The sequence below is a fragment of the Melopsittacus undulatus genome, chromosome 23 (genome assembly GCF_012275295.1).
Source record: "Melopsittacus undulatus isolate bMelUnd1 chromosome 23, bMelUnd1.mat.Z, whole genome shotgun sequence".
Classification (NCBI taxonomy): Eukaryota; Metazoa; Chordata; class Aves; order Psittaciformes; family Psittaculidae; genus Melopsittacus; species Melopsittacus undulatus.
In genome coordinates, this window is record NC_047549.1 from 1,027,859 (window position 1) to 1,046,914 (window position 19,056).

Sequence of the window (19,056 nt, forward strand, 5' to 3'; positions counted from 1 at the left end):
ACCCTAATGTCGGGCAGGGGGCACCCCAGCCATAATGTCAGACTGAGGGCACCCTAACCCTAATGTCGGGAAGAGGGCACCCCTAGCCCTAATGTCGGAGATAGGGGGGGGGGGGGGCCCTAACCCTAATGTCGGAAAGGGGGGACAATAAGCCTAATGGCGGAAAGTGGGTACCCTAACCCTAATGTCGGGCAGGGGGCACCCCAGCCATAATGTCAGACTGAGGGCACCCTAACCCTAATGGCGGGAAGAGGGCACCCCTAGCCCTAATGTCGGAGATAGGGGGGGGGGGGGCCCTAACCCTAATGTCGGAAAGGGGGGACAATAAGCCTAAGGCCGGAAAGTGGGTACCCTAACCCTAATGTCGGGCAGGGGGCACCCCAGCCATAATGTCAGACTGAGGGCACCCTAACCCTAATGTCGGGAAGAGGGCACCCCTAGCCCTAATGTCGGAGATAGGGGGGGGGGGGGGCCCTAACCCTAATGTCGGAAAGGGGGGACAATAAGCCTAAGGCCGGAAAGTGGGTACCCTAACCCTAATGTCGGGCAGGGGGCACCCCAGCCATAATGTCAGACTGAGGGCACCCTAACCCTAATGTCGGGAAGAGGGCACCCCTAGCCCTAATGTCGGAGATAGGGGGGGGGGGGGCCCTAACCCTAATGTCGGAAAGGGGGGACAATAAGCCTAAAGGCCGGAAAGTGGGTACCCTAACCCTAATGTCGGGCAGGGGGCACCCCAGCCATAATGTCAGACTGAGGGCACCCTAACCCTAATGTCGGGAAGAGGGCACCCCTAGCCCTAATGTCGGAGATAGGGGGGGGGGGGGCCCTAACCCTAATGTCGGAAAGGGGGGACAATAAGCCTAATGGCCGGAAAGTGGGTACCCTAACCCTAATGTCGGGCAGGGGGCACCCCAGCCATAATGTCAGACTGAGGGCACCCTAACCCTAATGTCGGGAAGAGGGCACCCCTAGCCCTAATGTCGGAGATAGGGGGGGGGGGGGCCCTAACCCTAATGTCGGAAAGGGGGGACAATAAGCCTAAGGCCGGAAAGTGGGTACCCTAACCCTAATGTCGGGCAGGGGGCACCCCAGCCATAATGTCAGACTGAGGGCACCCTAACCCTAATGTCGGGAAGAGGGCACCCCTAGCCCTAATGTCGGAGATAGGGGGGGGGGGGGGCCCTAACCCTAATGTCGGAAAGGGGGGACAATAACCCTAATGGCCGGAAAGTGGGTACCCTAACCCTAATGTCGGGCAGGGGGCACCCCAGCCATAATGTCAGACTGAGGGCACCCTAACCCTAATGTCGGGAAGAGGGCACCCCTAGCCCTAATGTCGGAGATAGGGGGGGGGGGGGCCCTAACCCTAATGTCGGAAAGGGGGGACAATAAGCCTAATGGCCGGAAAGTGGGTACCCTAACCCTAATGTCGGGCAGGGGGCACCCCAGCCATAATGTCAGACTGAGGGCACCCTAACCCTAATGTCGGGAAGAGGGCACCCCTAGCCCTAATGTCGGAGATAGGGGGGGGGGGGGGCCCTAACCCTAATGTCGGAAAGGGGGGACAATAAGCCCTAATGGCCGGAAAGTGGGTACCCTAACCCTAATGTCGGGCAGGGGGCACCCCAGCCATAATGTCAGACTGAGGGCACCCTAACCCTAAGGTCGGGAAGAGGGCACCCCTAGCCCTAATGTCGGAGATAGGGGGGGGGGGGGGCCCTAACCCTAATGTCGGAAAGGGGGGACAATAAGCCTAATGGCGGAAAGTGGGTACCCTAACCCTAATGTCGGGCAGGGGGCACCCCAGCCATAATGTCAGACTGAGGGCACCCTAACCCTAATGTCGGGAAGAGGGCACCCCTAGCCCTAATGTCGGAGATGGGGGGGGGGGGGGGCCCTAACCCTAATGTCGGAAAGGGGGGACAATAAGCATAAGGCCGGAAAGTGGGTACCCTAACCCTAATGTCGGGCAGGGGGCACCCCAGCCATAATGTCAGACTGAGGGCACCCTAACCCTAATGTCGGGAAGAGGGCACCCCTAGCCCTAATGTCGGAGATAGGGGGGGGGGGGGGCCCTAACCCTAATGTCGGAAAGGGGGGACAATAAGCCAAAGGGCCGGAAAGTGGGTACCCTAACCCTAATGTCGGGCAGGGGGCACCCCAGCCATAATGTCAGACTGAGGGCACCCTAACCCTAATGTCGGGAAGAGGGCACCCCTAGCCCTAATGTCGGAGATGGGGGGGGGGGGGGCCCTAACCCTAATGTCGGAAAGGGGGGACAATAAGCCTAATGGCGGAAAGTGGGTACCCTAACCCTAATGTCGGGCAGGGGGCACCCCAGCCATAATGTCAGACTGAGGGCACCCTAACCCTAATGTCGGGAAGAGGGCACCCCTAGCCCTAATGTCGGAGATGGGGGGGGGGGGGCCCTAACCCTAATGTCGGAAAGGGGGGACAATAAGCCTATGGCCGGAAAGTGGGTACCCTAACCCTAATGTCGGGCAGGGGGCACCCCAGCCATAATGTCAGACTGAGGGCACCCTAACCCTAATGTCGGGAAGAGGGCACCCCTAGCCCTAATGTCGGAGATAGGGGGGGGGGGGGGCCCTAACCCTAATGTCGGAAAGGGGGGACAATAAGCCTAATGGCGGAAAGTGGGTACCCTAACCCTAATGTCGGGCAGGGGGCACCCCAGCCATAATGTCAGACTGAGGGCACCCTAACCCTAATGTCGGGAAGAGGGCACCCCTAGCCCTAATGTCGGAGATAGGGGGGGGGGGGGGCCCTAACCCAAATGTCGGAAAGGGGGGACAATAAGCCCTAATGGCCGGAAAGTGGGTACCCTAACCCTAATGTCGGGCAGGGGGCACCCCAGCCATAATGTCAGACTGAGGGCACCCTAACCCTAATGTCGGGAAGAGGGCACCCCTAGCCTAAGTCGGAGATGGGGGGGGGGGGGGCCCTTACCCTTATGTCGGAAAGGGGGGACAATAACCCTAATGGCGGAAAGTGGGTACCCTAACCCTAATGTCGGGCAGGGGGCACCCAGCCATAATGTCAGACTGAGGGCACCCTAACCCTAATGTCGGGAAGAGGGCACCCCTAGCCCTAATGTCGGAGATGGGGGGGGGGGGGCCCTAACCCTAATGTCGGAAAGGGGGGACAATAACCCTAATGGCGGAAAGTGGGTACCCTAACCCTAATGTCGGGCAGGGGGCACCCCAGCCATAATGTCAGACTGAGGGCACCCTAACCCTAATGTCGGGAAGAGGGCACCCCTAGCCCTAATGTCGGAGATAGGGGGGGGGGGGGGGGGCCCTAACCCTAATGTCGGAAAGGGGGGACAATAACCCTAATGGCGGAAAGTGGGTACCCTAACCCTAATGTCGGGCAGGGGGCACCCCAGCCATAATGTCAGACTGAGGGCACCCTAACCCTAATGTCGGGAAGAGGGCACCCCTAGCCCTAATGTCGGAGATAGGGGGGGGGGGGGGCCCTAACCCTAATGTCGGAAAGGGGGGACAATAACCCTAATGGCGGAAAGTGGGTACCCTAACCCTAATGTCGGGCAGGGGGCACCCCAGCCATAATGTCAGACTGAGGGCACCCTAACCCTAATGTCGGGAAGAGGGCACCCCTAGCCCTAATGTCGGAGATGGGGGGGGGGGGCCCTAACCCTAATGTCGGAAAGGGGGGGACAATAACCCTAATGGCGGAAAGTGGGTACCCTAACCCTAATGTCGGGCAGGGGGCACCCCAGCCATAATGTCAGACTGAGGGCACCCTAACCCTAATGTCGGGAAGAGGGCACCCCTAGCCCTAATGTCGGAGATGGGGGGGGGGGGGGGGCCCTAACCCTAATGTCGGAAAGGGGGGACAATAACCCTAATGGCGGAAAGTGGGTACCCTAAACCCTAATGTCGGGCAGGGGGCACCCCAGCCATAATGTCAGACTGAGGGCACCCTAACCCTAATGTCGGGGAAGAGGGCACCCCTAGCCCTAATGTCGGAAAAGGGGGGGGGGGGGGCCCTAACCCTAATGTCGGAAAGGGGGGACAATAACCCTAATGGCGGAAAGTGGGTACCCTAACCCTAATGTCGGGCAGGGGGCACCCCAGCCATAATGTCAGACTGAGGGCACCCTAACCCTAATGTCGGGAAGAGGGCACCCCTAGCCCTAATGTCGGAGATGGGGGGGGGGGCCCCAAACCCTAATGTCGGAAAGGGGGGACAATAACCCTAATGGCGGAAAGTGGGTACCCTAACCCTAATGTCGGGCAGGGGGCACCCCAGCCATAATGTCAGACTGAGGGCACCCTAACCCTAATGTCGGGAAGAGGGCACCCCTAGCCCTAATGTCGGAGATAGGGGGGGGGGGGCCCTAACCCTAATGTCGGAAAGGGGGGACAATAACCCTAATGGCGGAAAGTGGGTACCCTAACCCTAATGTCGGGCAGGGGGCACCCCAGCCATAATGTCAGACTGAGGGCACCCTAACCCTAATGTCGGGAAGAGGGCACCCCTAGCCCTAATGTCGGAGATGGGGGGGGGGGGGGGGCCCTAACCCTAATGTCGGAAAGGGGGGACAATAACCCTAATGGCGGAAAGTGGGTACCCTAACCCTAATGTCGGGCAGGGGGCACCCCAGCCATAATGTCAGACTGAGGGCACCCTAACCCTAATGTCGGGAAGAGGGCACCCCTAGCCCTAATGTCGGAGATAGGGGGGGGGGGGGGCCCTAACCCTAATGTCGGAAAGGGGGGGACAATAACCCTAATGGCGGAAAGTGGGTACCCTAACCCTAATGTCGGGCAGGGGGCACCCCAGCCATAATGTCAGACTGAGGGCACCCTAACCCTAATGTCGGGAAGAGGGCACCCCTAGCCCTAATGTCGGAGATAGGGGGGGGGGGGGGGCCCTAACCCTAATGTCGGAAAGGGGGGACAATAACCCTAATGGCGGAAAGTGGGTACCCTAACCCTAATGTCGGGCAGGGGGCACCCCAGCCATAATGTCAGACTGAGGGCACCCTAACCCTAAGGGCGGGAAGAGGGCACGGGCCTAGCCCTAATGTCGGAGATAGGGGGGGGGGGGGGCCCAAACCCTAATGTCGGAAAGGGGGGGACAATAACCCTAATGGCGGAAAGTGGGTACCCTAACCCTAATGTCGGGCAGGGGGCACCCCAGCCATAATGTCAGACTGAGGGCACCCTAACCCTAATGTCGGGAAGAGGGCACCCCTAGCCCTAATGTCGGAGATAGGGGGGGGGGGGGGCCCTAACCCTAATGTCGGAAAGGGGGGACAATAACCCTAATGGCGGAAAGTGGGTACCCTAACCCTAATGTCGGGCAGGGGGCACCCCAGCCATAATGTCAGACTGAGGGCACCCTAACCCTAATGTCGGGAAGAGGGCACCCCTAGCCCTAATGTCGGAGATAGGGGGGGGGGGGGGCCCTAACCCTAATGTCGGAAAGGGGGGACAATAACCCTAATGGCGGAAAGTGGGTACCCTAACCCTAATGTCGGGCAGGGGGCACCCCAGCCATAATGTCAGACTGAGGGCACCCTAACCCTAATGTCGGGAAGAGGGCACCCCTAGCCCTAATGTTGGAGATGGGGGGGGGGGGCCCTAACCCTAATGTCGGAAAGGGGGGACAATAACCCTAATGGCGGAAAGTGGGTACCCTAACCCTAATGTCGGGCAGGGGGCACCCCAGCCATAATGTCAGACTGAGGGCACCCTAACCCTAATGTCGGGAAGAGGGCACCCCTAGCCCTAATGTCGGAGATGGGGGGGGGGGGGGCCCTAACCCTAATGTCGGAAAGGGGGGACAATAACCCTAATGGCGGAAAGTGGGTACCCTAACCCTAATGTCGGGCAGGGGGCACCCCAGCCATAATGTCAGACTGAGGGCACCCCTAACCCTAATGTCGGGAAGAGGGCACCCCTAGCCCTAATGTCGGAGATAGGGGGGGGGGGGGGCCCTAACCCTAATGTCGGAAAGGGGGGACAATAACCCTAATGGCGGAAAGTGGGTACCCTAACCCTAATGTCGGGCAGGGGGCACCCCAGCCATAATGTCAGACTGAGGGCACCCTAACCCTAATGTCGGGAAGAGGGCACCCCTAGCCCTAATGTCGGAGATGGGGGGGGGGGGGGCCCTAACCCTAATGTCGGAAAGGGGGGACAATAACCCTAATGGCGGAAAGTGGGTACCCTAACCCTAATGTCGGGCAGGGGGCACCCCAGCCATAATGTCAGACTGAGGGCACCCTAACCCTAATGTCGGGAAGAGGGCACCCCTAGCCCTAATGTCGGAGATGGGGGGGGGGGGGCCCTAACCCTAATGTCGGAAAGGGGGGACAATAACCCTAATGGCGGAAAGTGGGTACCCTAACCCTAATGTCGGGCAGGGGGCACCCCAGCCATAATGTCAGACTGAGGGCACCCTAACCCTAATGTCGGGAAGAGGGCACCCCTAGCCCTAATGTCGGAGATGGGGGGGGGGGGGGGCCCTAACCCTAATGTCGGAAAGGGGGGACAATAACCCTAATGGCGGAAAGTGGGTACCCTAACCCTAATGTCGGGCAGGGGGCACCCCAGCCATAATGTCAGACTGAGGGCACCCTAACCCTAATGTCGGGAAGAGGGCACCCCTAGCCCTAATGTCGGAGATGGGGGGGGGGGGGCCTAACCCTAATGTCGGAAAGGGGGGACAATAACCCTAATGGCGGAAAGTGGGTACCCTAACCCTAATGTCGGGCAGGGGGCACCCCAGCCATAATGTCAGACTGAGGGCACCCTAACCCTAAGGGCGGGAAGAGGGCACCCCTAGCCCTAATGTCGGAGATAGGGGGGGGGGGGGGCCCTAACCCTAATGTCGGAAAGGGGGGACAATAACCCTAATGGCGGAAAGTGGGTACCCTAACCCTAATGTCGGGCAGGGGGCACCCCAGCCATAATGTCAGACTGAGGGCACCCTAACCCTAATGTCGGGAAGAGGGCACCCCTAGCCCTAATGTCGGAGATAGGGGGGGGGGGGGCCCTAACCCTAATGTCGGAAAGGGGGGACAATAACCCTAATGGCGGAAAGTGGGTACCCTAACCCTAATGTCGGGCAGGGGGCACCCCAGCCATAATGTCAGACTGAGGGCACCCTAACCCTAATGTCGGGAAGAGGGCACCCCTAGCCCTAATGTCGGAGATGGGGGGGGGGGGGGGGCCCTAACCCTAATGTCGGAAAGGGGGGACAATAACCCTAATGGCGGAAAGTGGGTACCCTAACCCTAATGTCGGGCAGGGGGCACCCCAGCCATAATGTCAGACTGAGGGCACCCTAACCCTAATGTCGGGAAGAGGGCACCCCTAGCCCTAATGTCGGAGATGGGGGGGGGGGGGCCTAACCCTAATGTCGGAAAGGGGGGACAATAACCCTAATGGCGGAAAGTGGGTACCCTAACCCTAATGTCGGGCAGGGGGCACCCCAGCCATAATGTCAGACTGAGGGCACCCTAACCCTAATGTCGGGAAGAGGGCACCCCTAGCCCTAATGTCGGAGATAGGGGGGGGGGGGGGGCCCTAACCCTAATGTCGGAAAGGGGGGACAATAACCCTAATGGCGGAAAGTGGGTACCCTAACCCTAATGTCGGGCAGGGGGCACCCCAGCCATAATGTCAGACTGAGGGCACCCTAACCCTAATGTCGGGAAGAGGGCACCCCTAGCCCTAATGTCGGAGATAGGGGGGGGGGGGGGCCCTAACCCTAATGTCGGAAAGGGGGGACAATAACCCTAATGGCGGAAAGTGGGTACCCTAACCCTAATGTCGGGCAGGGGGCACCCCAGCCATAATGTCAGACTGAGGGAACCCTAACCCTAATGTCGGGAAGAGGGCACCCCTAGCCCTAATGTCGGAGATGGGGGGGGGGGGGCCCTAACCCTAATGTCGGAAAGGGGGGACAATAACCCTAATGGCGGAAAGTGGGTACCCTAACCCTAATGTCGGGCAGGGGGCACCCCAGCCATAATGTCAGACTGAGGGCACCCTAACCCTAATGTCGGGAAGAGGGCACCCCTAGCCCTAATGTCGGAGATGGGGGGGGGGGGGCCCTAACCCTAATGTCGGAAAGGGGGGACAATAACCCTAATGGCGGAAAGTGGGTACCCTAACCCTAATGTCGGGCAGGGGGCACCCCAGCCATAATGTCAGACTGAGGGCACCCTAACCCTAATGTCGGGAAGAGGGCACCCCTAGCCCTAATGTCGGAGATAGGGGGGGGGGGGCCCTAACCCTAATGTCGGAAAGGGGGGACAATAACCCTAATGGCGGAAAGTGGGTACCCTAACCCTAATGTCGGGCAGGGGGCACCCCAGCCATAATGTCAGACTGAGGGCACCCTAACCCTAATGTCGGGAAGAGGGCACCCCTAGCCCTAATGTCGGAGATAGGGGGGGGGGGGGGCCCTAACCCTAATGTCGGAAAGGGGGGACAATAACCCTAATGGCGGAAAGTGGGTACCCTAACCCTAATGTCGGGCAGGGGGCACCCCAGCCATAATGTCAGACTGAGGGCACCCTAACCCTAATGTCGGGAAGAGGGCACCCCTAGCCCTAATGTCGGAGATGGGGGGGGGGGGGCCCTAACCCTAATGTCGGAAAGGGGGGACAATAACCCTAATGGCGGAAAGTGGGTACCCTAACCCTAATGTCGGGCAGGGGGCACCCCAGCCATAATGTCAGACTGAGGGCACCCTAACCCTAATGTCGGGAAGAGGGCACCCCTAGCCCTAATGTCGGAGATGGGGGGGGGGGGGGCCCTAACCCTAATGTCGGAAAGGGGGGACAATAACCCTAATGGCGGAAAGTGGGTACCCTAACCCTAATGTCGGGCAGGGGGCACCCCAGCCATAATGTCAGACTGAGGGCACCCTAACCCTAATGTCGGGAAGAGGGCACCCCTAGCCCTAATGTCGGAGATAGGGGGGGGGGGGGCCCTAACCCTAATGTCGGAAAGGGGGGACAATAACCCTAATGCCGGAAAGTGGGTACCCTAACCCTAATGTCGGGAAGGGGGCACCCCAGCCATAATGTCAGACTGAGGGCACCCTAACCCTAATGTCGGGAAGAGTGCACCCTAACCCTAATGTCGGAAAGTGGGTACCCTAACCCTAATGTCGGGAAGAGTGCACCCTAAGCCTAATGTCGGAAAGTGGGTACCCTAACCCTAATGTCGGGAAGAGTGCACCCCAGCCATAATGTCAGATTGAGGGCACCCTAACCCTAATGTCGGGAAGAGTGCACCCTAACCCTAATGTCGGAAAGTGGGTACCCTAACCCTAATGTCGGGAAGAGTGCACCCTAACCCTAATGTCGGAAAGTGGGTACCCTAACCCTAATGTCGGGAAGAGTGCACCCCAGCCATAATGTCAGATTGAGGGCACCCTAACCCTAATGTCGGGAAGAGTGCACCCTAACCCTAATGTCGGAAAGTGGGTACCCTAACCCTAATGTCGGGAAGAGTGCACCCTAACCCTAATGTCGGAAAGTGGGTACCCTAACCCTAATGTCGGGAAGAGTGCACCCTAACCCTAATGTCGGAAAGTGGGTACCCTAACCCTAATGTCGGGAAGAGTGCACCCTAACCCTAATGTCGGAAAGTGGGTACCCTAACCCTAATGTCGGGAAGAGTGCACCGTAACCCTAATGTCGGAAAGTGGGTACCCTAACCCTAATGTCGGGAAGAGTGCACCCCAGCCATAATGTCAGATTGAGTGCACCCTAACCCTAATGTCGGGAAGAGTGCACCGTAACCCTAATGTCGGAAAGTGGGTACCCTAACCCTAATGTCGGGAAGAGTGCACCCCAGCCATAATGTCAGATTGAGTGCACCCTAACCCTAATGTCGGGAAGAGTGCACCCTAACCCTAATGTCGGAAAGTGGGTACCCTAACCCTAATGTCGGAAAGGGGGTACCCTAACCCTAATGTCGGAAAGGGGGTACCCTAACCCTAATGTCGGAAAGAGTGCACCCCAGCCATAATGTCAGATTGAGTGCACCCTAACCCTAATGTCGGGAAGAGTGCACCCTAACCCTAATGTCGGAAAGTGGGTACCCTAATCCTAATGTCGGGAAGAGTGCACCCTAACCCTAATGTCGGAAAGTGGGTACCCTAAGCCTAATGTGAAGTGAGAAGTGAAGTGAGAAGTGAAGTGAGAAGTGAAGTGAGAAGTGAAGTGAGAAGTGAAGTGAGAAGTGAAGTGAGAAGTGAAGTGAGAAGTGAAGTGAGAAGTGAAGTGAGAAGTGAAGTGAGAAGTGAAGTGAGAAGTGAAGTGAGAAGTGAAGTGAGAAGTGAAGTGAGAAGTGAAGTGAGAAGTGAAGTGAGAAGTGAAGTGAGAAGTGAAGTGAGAAGTGAAGTGAGAAGTGAAGTGAGAAGTGAAGTGAGAAGTGAAGTGAGAAGTGAAGTGAGAAGTGAAGTGAGAAGTGAAGTGAGAAGTGAAGTGAGAAGTGAAGTGAGAAGTGAAGTGAGAAGTGAAGTGGGAAGTGAAGTGGGAAGTGAAGTGGGAAGTGAAGTGGGAAGTGAAGTGGGAAGTGAAGTGGGAAGTGAAGTGGGAAGTGAAGTGGGAAGTGAAGTCGGAAGTGAAGTCGGAAGTGAAGTCAGAAGTGAAGTGAGAAGTTAAATGAGAACTGAAGTGAGAACTGAAGTGAGAAATGTCGGAAAGTGGGTACCCTAACCCTAATGTCGGAAAGTGGGTACCCTAACCCTAATGTCGGAAACTGGGTACCCTAACCCTAATATCCGAAGGTGGGTACCCTAACCCTAATGTCCGAAAATGGGTACCCTAACACTAATGCCAGAAAGTGGGTACCTGTCGTGGTTTAAACCAAGTCCCCCTACTCCTGGAGAGTTAGCAAGGAGAATCCAAAGAATGTAGCCCACACGGATTGAGATAAGAACGGTTTAATTGCTAAGGCATAGCACAAAACCCCTACTGCCATTTTGCTACTACAAATAATAATGATACAGCAAACAGCAAGTGAAAAGAATACAACACCCCACCAGCCACCGACCCATAACTCACTCCACCCTGCCCGGCCGAGCACCATGTGCTCCCTCCTCCATTTTCCTCTAAAGCTCACCCCTCCAGCCTTCTCTTTCCCAGTATGCATCCTGGGAATCACGTGCTATGGTATGGAATACCTCATTGGCTAGCCTGGGTCGGTGTCCTGTCTCTCCTTCCTCCCGGACTCCCCTCCTCCACCTGGCGGGAAAAAACCTTGAACAAAAACACCCTCAAAACATGCTCAAACCATGACAGTACCCTAACCCTAATGTCGGAAAGTGGGTACCCTAACCCTAATGTCAGGAAGGCTGTACCCTAACCCTAATGTGAAGTGAGAAGTGAAGTGAGAAGTGAAGTGAGAAGTGAAGTGAGAAGTGAAGTGAGAAGTGAAGTGAGAAGTGAAGTGAGAAGTGAAGTGAGAAGTGAAGTGAGAAGTGAAGTGAGAAGTGAAGTGAGAAGTGAAGTGAGAAGTGTAGTGAGAAGTGAAGTGAGAAGTGAAGTGAGAAGTGAAGTGAGAAGTGAAGTGAGAAGTGAAGTGAGAAGTGAAGTGAGAAGTGAAGTGAGAAGTGAAGTGAGAAGTGAAGTGAGAAGTGAAGTGAGAAGTGAAGTGAGAAATGTCAGAAAGTGGGTACCCTAACCCTAATGTCGGAAAGTGGGTACCCTAACCCTAATGTCGGAAAGTGGGTACCCTAACCCTAATGTCAGGAAGGCTGTACCCTAATCCTAATGTGAAGTGAGAAGTGAAGTGGGAAGTGAAGTGGGAAGTGAAGTGGGAAGTGAAGTGGGAAGTGAAGTGGGAAGTGAAGTGGGAAGTGAAGTGGGAAGTGAAGTGGGAAGTGAAGTGGGAAGTGAAGTGGGAAGTGAAGTGGGAAGTGAAGTGGGAAGTGAAGTGGGAAGTGAAGTGGGAAGTGAAGTGGGAAGTGAAGTGGGAAGTGAAGTGGGAAGTGAAGTGGGAAGTGAAGTGGGAAGTGAAGTTGTTTCTCTCAGGGAATCGAGCAATTGATTGATCACAGGCATTTTAATTCACTCTATTTTAGTTACAATTCAATCAAATGTGTGATTTAAAGTGGGAAAGCAAGCTTTTAATATCCTTGCAGCTCCTACTTAGTCTTATTCTGAAGGGCTTTTAGCACCTGGTAGTTGTAGCAATCCTGAGGAGCACTAGAGCACACAAACTAGCTTCCAAATGCATTTTGAGACCCATCAATACAAGTTATGTTTGCAAATATACATAGAAACACTTAAACATGTTCAGCTACTGCTTTAAAAAGTAAAGTCTTATCAGTAAAAGTAGTAAGGCTCAACACTTACCTTGCTTTAGCTGCATTACAGATGACTGCTTGAGGCTGGCTGAAGCTCCTGGTAATGGATTTTGAATGGAGTTCTCTTTCTCCACCTCCTGTTTCCGAAGCCTCTTACTCTCTTTCGATGTACATCTTCCCATGTCTCTCCAATTAGCCAGTTAACTCAGTCAAACTGGGAGTTGTGTCAGCCTCAGCAAGACTCCCCCCACAAGCTCAATATGAAACATTGCAATTAAAAGCTATTTCCGAGTCCAATCACACATATAGGGCACACCAGCCCCACATACTTTGCCTTGTAGTGGTACTTCTGGGGCAGCACTTCATGGCACTTGGAAAACACACATAATTTGCTCCTCAGACTGCAGGCCTTTACCAGCACCTCTTCACTGTAGTGCCTCAAACAGGTCTAAGGAGTTAGTTCATAAGTCAGCAGCCAAATGTTTTGCTCCAGGCAAAGAAATCCGTGCAAAAGGCCCAGAGAAGCCCAGCTGTTCTCTGTGGATGAGGCAGTTGGTGAGGCAGAGCACACAGCACTCCCGGTTCCCTGGCAGTAGGCCCCTCTGGTGCCGCAGCACAGGCTCACCCTCACAGCCGTGTCCTCCACACTGCCTGGAAACTTTGTGGGGATCTCCACACTCCTTAGAGAAACAAGAACAGACCAGGCTACCTCTGGGCTCCCACAGCAGGAGAAGAGACCTCTGCCAGCCTAGGCCCAAGTTCAAGGCACCCAAGAAGAGAAGGTCCAGCAGCAGCCAAGTCCAGCCAGGAGTCTATCAGGCTTGAGAACAAGCAGCAACGCAGTCCGCCACACACCATCAGGTCCAGCAATTGCCAAGCTGCTCTGTAATCGTAAAGAAGATCAAGCCGGGCGGTCAGTCTGAAGTCCAGATTAAGAATCTTCACAGGCAGGGACAGGGCTGAAAAACAGCATTCCTCCGGCAAAGCTCTAAGAAAGAACTGAGGCACAGAGCTGGGTTTAAATAGGGCTCCTGGGTGTGGTCTGGTGCACAGGTGAGGCTGTTTAGGGTCATTAAGGCTTACTAATGCCCTCAGTGCCTTAAATATTTATGGTCATTTCTGTCCTGTTTTAAGCTGCTCTTGCTCTTGTTGCCGACGGCAAAGGCCCTGTGGGCCAGGGGAGAAGAGTGAGGGGCGGGCGGGGGGCAGCGTTGCGAAGCCAGGCGTGCACTGAACAGGCGCAGCACCAGTACCCCCTCCTGGCCCTCCGGCCCCGGGCGCAAGGGCCCGGCGTTCGGGCGGGTTGGCAGGGCACCCGGGCCCGGGCGGCCGGGGCCGGGGGGGGCCTTGTTGCCCACGGCAACGGCCCTGGGGGCCGGGGGCAGAGAGTGAGGGGCGGGCGGGGGGCAGCGTTGCGAAGGCAGGCGTGCGCTGAACAGGCGCAGCACCAGTACCCCCTCCTGGCCCTCAGGCCCCGGGCGCGGGGGCCCGGCGTTCGGGCGGGTTGGCAGGGCGCCCGGGCCCGGGCGGCCGGGGCCGGGGGGGGCCTTGTTGCCCACGGCAACGGCCCTGGGGGCCGGGGGCAGAGAGTGAGGGGCGGGCGGGGGGCAGCGTTGCGAAGCCAGGTGTGCGCTGAACAGGCGCAGCACCAGTACCCCCTCCTGGCCCTCCGGCCCCGGGCGCGGGGGCCCGGCGTTCGGGCGGGTTGGCAGGGCGCCCGGGCGGCCGGGGCCGGGGGGGGCCTTGTTGCCCACGGCAACGGCCCTGGGGGCCGGGGGCAGAGAGTGAGGGGCGGGCGGGGGGCAGCATTGCGAAGCCAGGTGTGCGCTGAACAGGTGCAGCACCAGTACCCCCTCCTGGCCCTCCGGCCCCGGGCGCGGGGGCCCGGCGTTCGGGCGGGTTGGCAGGGCGCCCGGGCCCGGGGGGCCGGGGGAGGGGGGCCTTGTTGCCCACGGCAATGGCCCTGGGGGCCGGGGGCAGAGAGTGAGGGGCGGGCGGGAGGCAGCGTTGCGAAGCCAGGCGTGCGCTGAACAGGCGCAGCACCAGTACCCCCTCCTGGCCCTCCGGCCCCGGGCGCGGGTCCCCGGCGTTCGGGCGGGTTGGCAGGGCGCCCGGGCCCGGGCGGCCGGGGCTGGGGGTGCCTTGCTGCCCACGGCAACGGCCCTGGGGGCCGGGGGCAGAGAGTGAGGGGCGGGCGGGTAGCAGCGTTGCGAAGCCAGGCGTGCGCTGAACAGGCGCAGCACCAGTACCCCCTCCTGGCCCTCCGGCCCCGGGCGCGGGTCCCCGGCGTTCGGGCAGGTCGGCAGGGCGCCCGGGCCCGGGCGGCCGGGGCCAGGGGGGGCCTTGTTGCCCACAGCAACGGCCCTGGGGGCCGGGGGCAGAGAGTGAGGGGCGGGCGGGGGGCAGCGTTGCGAAGCCAGGCGTGCGCTGAACAGGCGCAGCACCAGTACCCCCTCCTGGCCCTCCGGCCCCGGGCGCGGGGGCCCGACGGCCGGGCGGGTTGGCAGGGCGCCCAGGCCCAGGCGGCCGGGGCCGGGGGGGGGCCTTGTTGCCCACGGCAACGGCCCTGGGGGCCGGGGGCAGAGAGTGAGGGGCGGGCGGGGGGCAGCGTTGAGAAGCCGGGCGTGCGCTGAACAGGCGCAGCACCAGTACCCCCTCCTGGCCCTCCGGCCCCGGGCGCGGGTCCCCGGCGTTCGGGCGGGTTGGCAGGGCGCCCGGACCCGGGCGGCCGGGGCCGGGGGGGGCCTTGTTGCCGAACGCCGGGCCCCCGCGCCCGGGGCCGGAGGGCCAGGAGGGGGTACTGGTGCTGCGCCTGTTCAGCGCACGCCTGGCTTCGCAACGCTGCCCCCCGCCCGCCCCTCACTCTCTGCCCTCGGCCCCCAGGGCCGTTGCCGTGGGCAACAAGGCCCCCCCCCGGCCCCGGCCGCCCGGGCCCGGGCGCCCTGCCAACCCGCCCGAACGCCGGGCCCCCGCGCCCGGGGCCGGAGGGCCAGGAGGGGGTACTGGTGCTGCGCCTGTTCAGCGCACGCCCGGCTTCGCAACGCTGCCCCCCGCCCGCCCCTCACTCTCTGCCCCCGGCCCCCAGGGCCGTTGCCGTGGGCAACAAGGCCCCCCCCCGGTCCCGGCCGCCCGGGCCCGGGCGCCCTGCCAACCCGCCCGAACGCCGGGCACCCGCGCCCGGGGCCGGAGGGCCAGGAGGGGGTACTGGTGCTGCACCTGTTCAGCGCACGCCTGGCTTCGCAACGCTGCCCCCCCGCCCGCCCCTCACTCTCTGCCCCCGGCCCCCAGGGCCGTTACCGTGGGCAACAAGGCCCCCCCCGGCCCCGGCCGCCCGGGCCCGGGTGCCCTGCCAACCCGCCCGAACGCCGGGCTCCCGCGCTCGGGGCCGGAGGGCCAGGAGGGGGTACTGGTGCTGCGCCTGTTCAGCCCACACCTGCCTTCGCAACGCTGCCCCCCGCCCGCCCCTCACTCTCTGCCCCCGGCCCCCAGGGCCGTTGCCGTGGGCAACAAGGCCCCCCCCCGGCCCCGGCCGCCCGGGGCCGGGCGCCCTGCCAACCCGCCCGAACGCCGGGCCCCCGCGCCCGGCGCCGGAGGGCCAGGAGGGGGTACTGGTGCTGCGCCTGTTCAGCCCACACCTGGCTTCGCAACGCTGCCCCCCGCCCGCCCCTCACTCTCTGCCCCCGGCCCCCAGGGCCGTTGCCGTGGGCAACAAAGCCGGCCCCGGCCGCCCGGGCCTGGGCGCCCTGCCAACCCGCCCGAACGCCGGGCCCCCGCGCCCGGGGCCGGAGGGCCAGGAGGGGGTACTGGTGCTGCGCCTGTTCAGCGCACGCCTGGCTTCGCAACGCTGCCCCCCGCCCGCCCCTCACTCTCTGCCCCCGGCCCCCAGGGCCGTTGCCGTGGGCAACAAGGCCCCCCCCGGCCCCGGCCGCCCGGGCCCGGGCGCCCTGCCAACCCGCCCGAACGCCGGGCCCCCGCGCCCGGGGCCTGAGGGCCAGGAGGGGGTACTGGTGCTGCGCCTGTTCAGCGCACGCCTGCCTTCGCAAGGCTGCCCCCCGCCCGCCCCTCACTCTCTGCCCCCGGCCCCCAGGGCCGTTGCCGTGGGCAACAATGTCCCCCCCCGGCTCTGGCCGTCCAAGCCCGGGCGCCCTGCCAACCCGCCCGAACGCCGGGCCCCCGCGCCCGGGGCCGGAGGGCCAGGAGGGGGTACTGGTGCTACGCCTGTTCAGCGCACACCTGGCTTCGCAACGCTGCCCCCCGCCCGCCCCTCACTCTCTGCCCCCGGCCCCCAGGGCCGTTGCCGTGGGCAACAAGGCCCCCCCCGGCCCCGGCCGCCCGGGCCCGGGCGCCCTGCCAACCCGCCCGAACGCCGGGCCCCCGCGCCCGGGGCCGGAGGTCCAGGAGGGGGTACTGGTGCTGCGCCTGTTCAGCGCACGCCTGCCTTCGCAACGCTACCCCAGCCCGCCCCTCACTCTCTGCCCCCGGCCCCCAGGGCCGTTGCCGTGGGCAACAAGAGCAAGAGCAACTTAAAACAGGACAGAAATGACCATAAGTATTTATGAAGTCACCAAAAACAGTTTAAAACTAGTCGGGAATTGGTAGCATAAAAATCCTGTCCTAAATTTCTCTTCAGATCTGAATGGAAAGTGAACACCTGAACTCCTTGTAGGCTGAAATTAATGTGAAATAAACAGTACAGGGGCTATTAGGAAGTACCCATTCAGATGGTGTGTGCCTTGCTGAGGGTTGTGTTTATGGACCCACTCTTCCAAAGTCTCCCAGAACTGAACAGAATCATAAAGTCTCCAAGAGGATTTACTGAATCCCACACAAATGAAGTGGTTGTGGTTGTGTCTTATACACAGAACATTAATTTGATAGGATATTTCTGGGGCCAGGTGAGGAAGACCAACCAACTAACAGATGGAACAAAACCCCATCCCAACACTGCAATCACACCTCACTCTGTGGGCCCTGTGGATAGAACTACAATGTTCCATTGCTCTCAGGTGCCCCCTTAAGGCAGTGGAGGGCATTAGTAAGCCTTAATGACCCTAAACAGCCTCACCTGTGCACCAGACCACACCCAGGAGCCCTATTTAAACCCAGCTCTGAGCCTAAGTTCTTTCTTAGAGCTTTGCTGGAGGAATGCTGTTTTTCAGCCCTGTCCCTGCCTGTGAAGATTCTTAATCTGGACTTTAGACTGACCGCCTGGTTTAACCTTCTCTATGATTACAGAGCAGCTTGGCAATTGCTGGACCTGATGGTGATTTGCGGACTGGATTGCTGCTTGTTCTGAAGCCTGATAGACTCCAGGCTGGACTTGGCTGCTGCTGGACCTCTTCTTGGGTACCTTAAACTCGGGCCTAGGCTGGCAGAGGTCTCTTCTCCTGCTGTGGGAGCCCAGAGGTGGCCTGGTCTGCTCTTGTTCCAAGTGCCATGAAGTGCTGCCCCACAAGTACCACTACAAGGCAAAGTATGTGGGGCTGGTGTGCCCTATATGTGTGATTGGACTCGGAAATGGCTTTTAATTGCAATGTTTCATATTGAGCTTGTGGGGGGAGTCTTGCTGAGGCTGACACAACTCCCAGTTTGACTGAGTTAACTGGTTAACTGGAGAGACATGGGAAGATGTACATGGAAAGAGAGTAAGAGGCTTCGGAAACAGGAGGTGGAGAAAGAGAACTCCATTCAAAATCCATTACCAGGAGCTTCAGCCAGCCTCAAGCAGTCATCTGTAATGCAGCTAAAGCAAGGTAAGTGTTGAGCCTTACTACTTTTACTGATAAGACTTCACTTTTTAAAGCAGTAGCTGAACATGTTTAAGTGTTTCTATGTATATTTGCAAACATAACTTGTATTGATGGGTCTCAAAATGCATTTGGAAGCTAGTTTGTGTGTTTGTGTGCTCTAGTGCTCCTCAGGGTTGCTACAACTACCAGGTGCTAAAAGCCCTTCAGAGTAAGACTAAGTAGGAGCTGCAAGGATATTAAAAGCTTGTTTCCCACTTTAAATCACACATTGGATTGAATTGGAACTAAAATAGAGGGAATTTTTTGGACGCAAATGGCCGTGTGGGCCCAGGGCCGAAGAGCCAGAAGGGGGCACTAGTGCAAGGTAAAGGCAACTTTGGGGGTTAAAATAGGAAAATGATGATAAATAGGGTTAAATATTGAATAGGGTTAAACCAAAATGGGAAGGGCTGGTGAAAGGCCTTGTTAAATATGGAATCATGGAATGGGTTGGGTTGGAAAGGAGCTGAAGATGATCTAGTTCCAACCATAGGCAGGGATGCTTCGTATTAGACAATGGTACCCAAGGCTCTGACCTTGAATACTGCCTGGATGGGGCATCCACCACTTCCCTGGGCAACCCATCCCAGTGTCCCAGCACCCTCCCAGGGCAGAACTTCCTTATCTCCAACCTGAACTTCCCTGTTTCAGTCTGAACCCATCACCCCTTGTCCTATCCCTGATGCAGGTCCCCCTCCAGCATCCTTGCAACCCCTTTCAGGTAGGGGTCCACTTGTGCCCATCCGTGCACAGCCTCCCTCCTCCAGCACCCCTCACCTGAAAGCACTTTTGGGTGTCTTGGTGCCTTTTCACCCTGCATCCCTGCATGGAGCATCCCCAAGGATGCACCCGGCTTGCTCTGCCTCAAGCCAAGTCCCTCCCGAGCATTTGGATGAGGGGATTTCTTCCCTGTAGGACTTGCTGGGTGAACAAAGGGAGG

The 19,056-nt window shown here is 59.1% G+C and overlaps 1 protein-coding gene across 1 annotated transcript in view; it reads right to left on the reverse strand.

Moving 5' to 3' along the window:
- Positions 1-12,399, reverse strand: part of LPAR2 (lysophosphatidic acid receptor 2) — a 24,909-nt gene extending 12,510 nt beyond the window's left edge. Inside the window, exon 1 of the mRNA XM_034072050.1 lies at positions 12,377-12,399. The gene's annotated coding sequence lies outside the window, so the exon portion shown is untranslated. The remainder of the gene's footprint in view (positions 1-12,376) is intronic.
- Between the last annotated feature and the right edge of the window lie 6,657 nt (positions 12,400-19,056).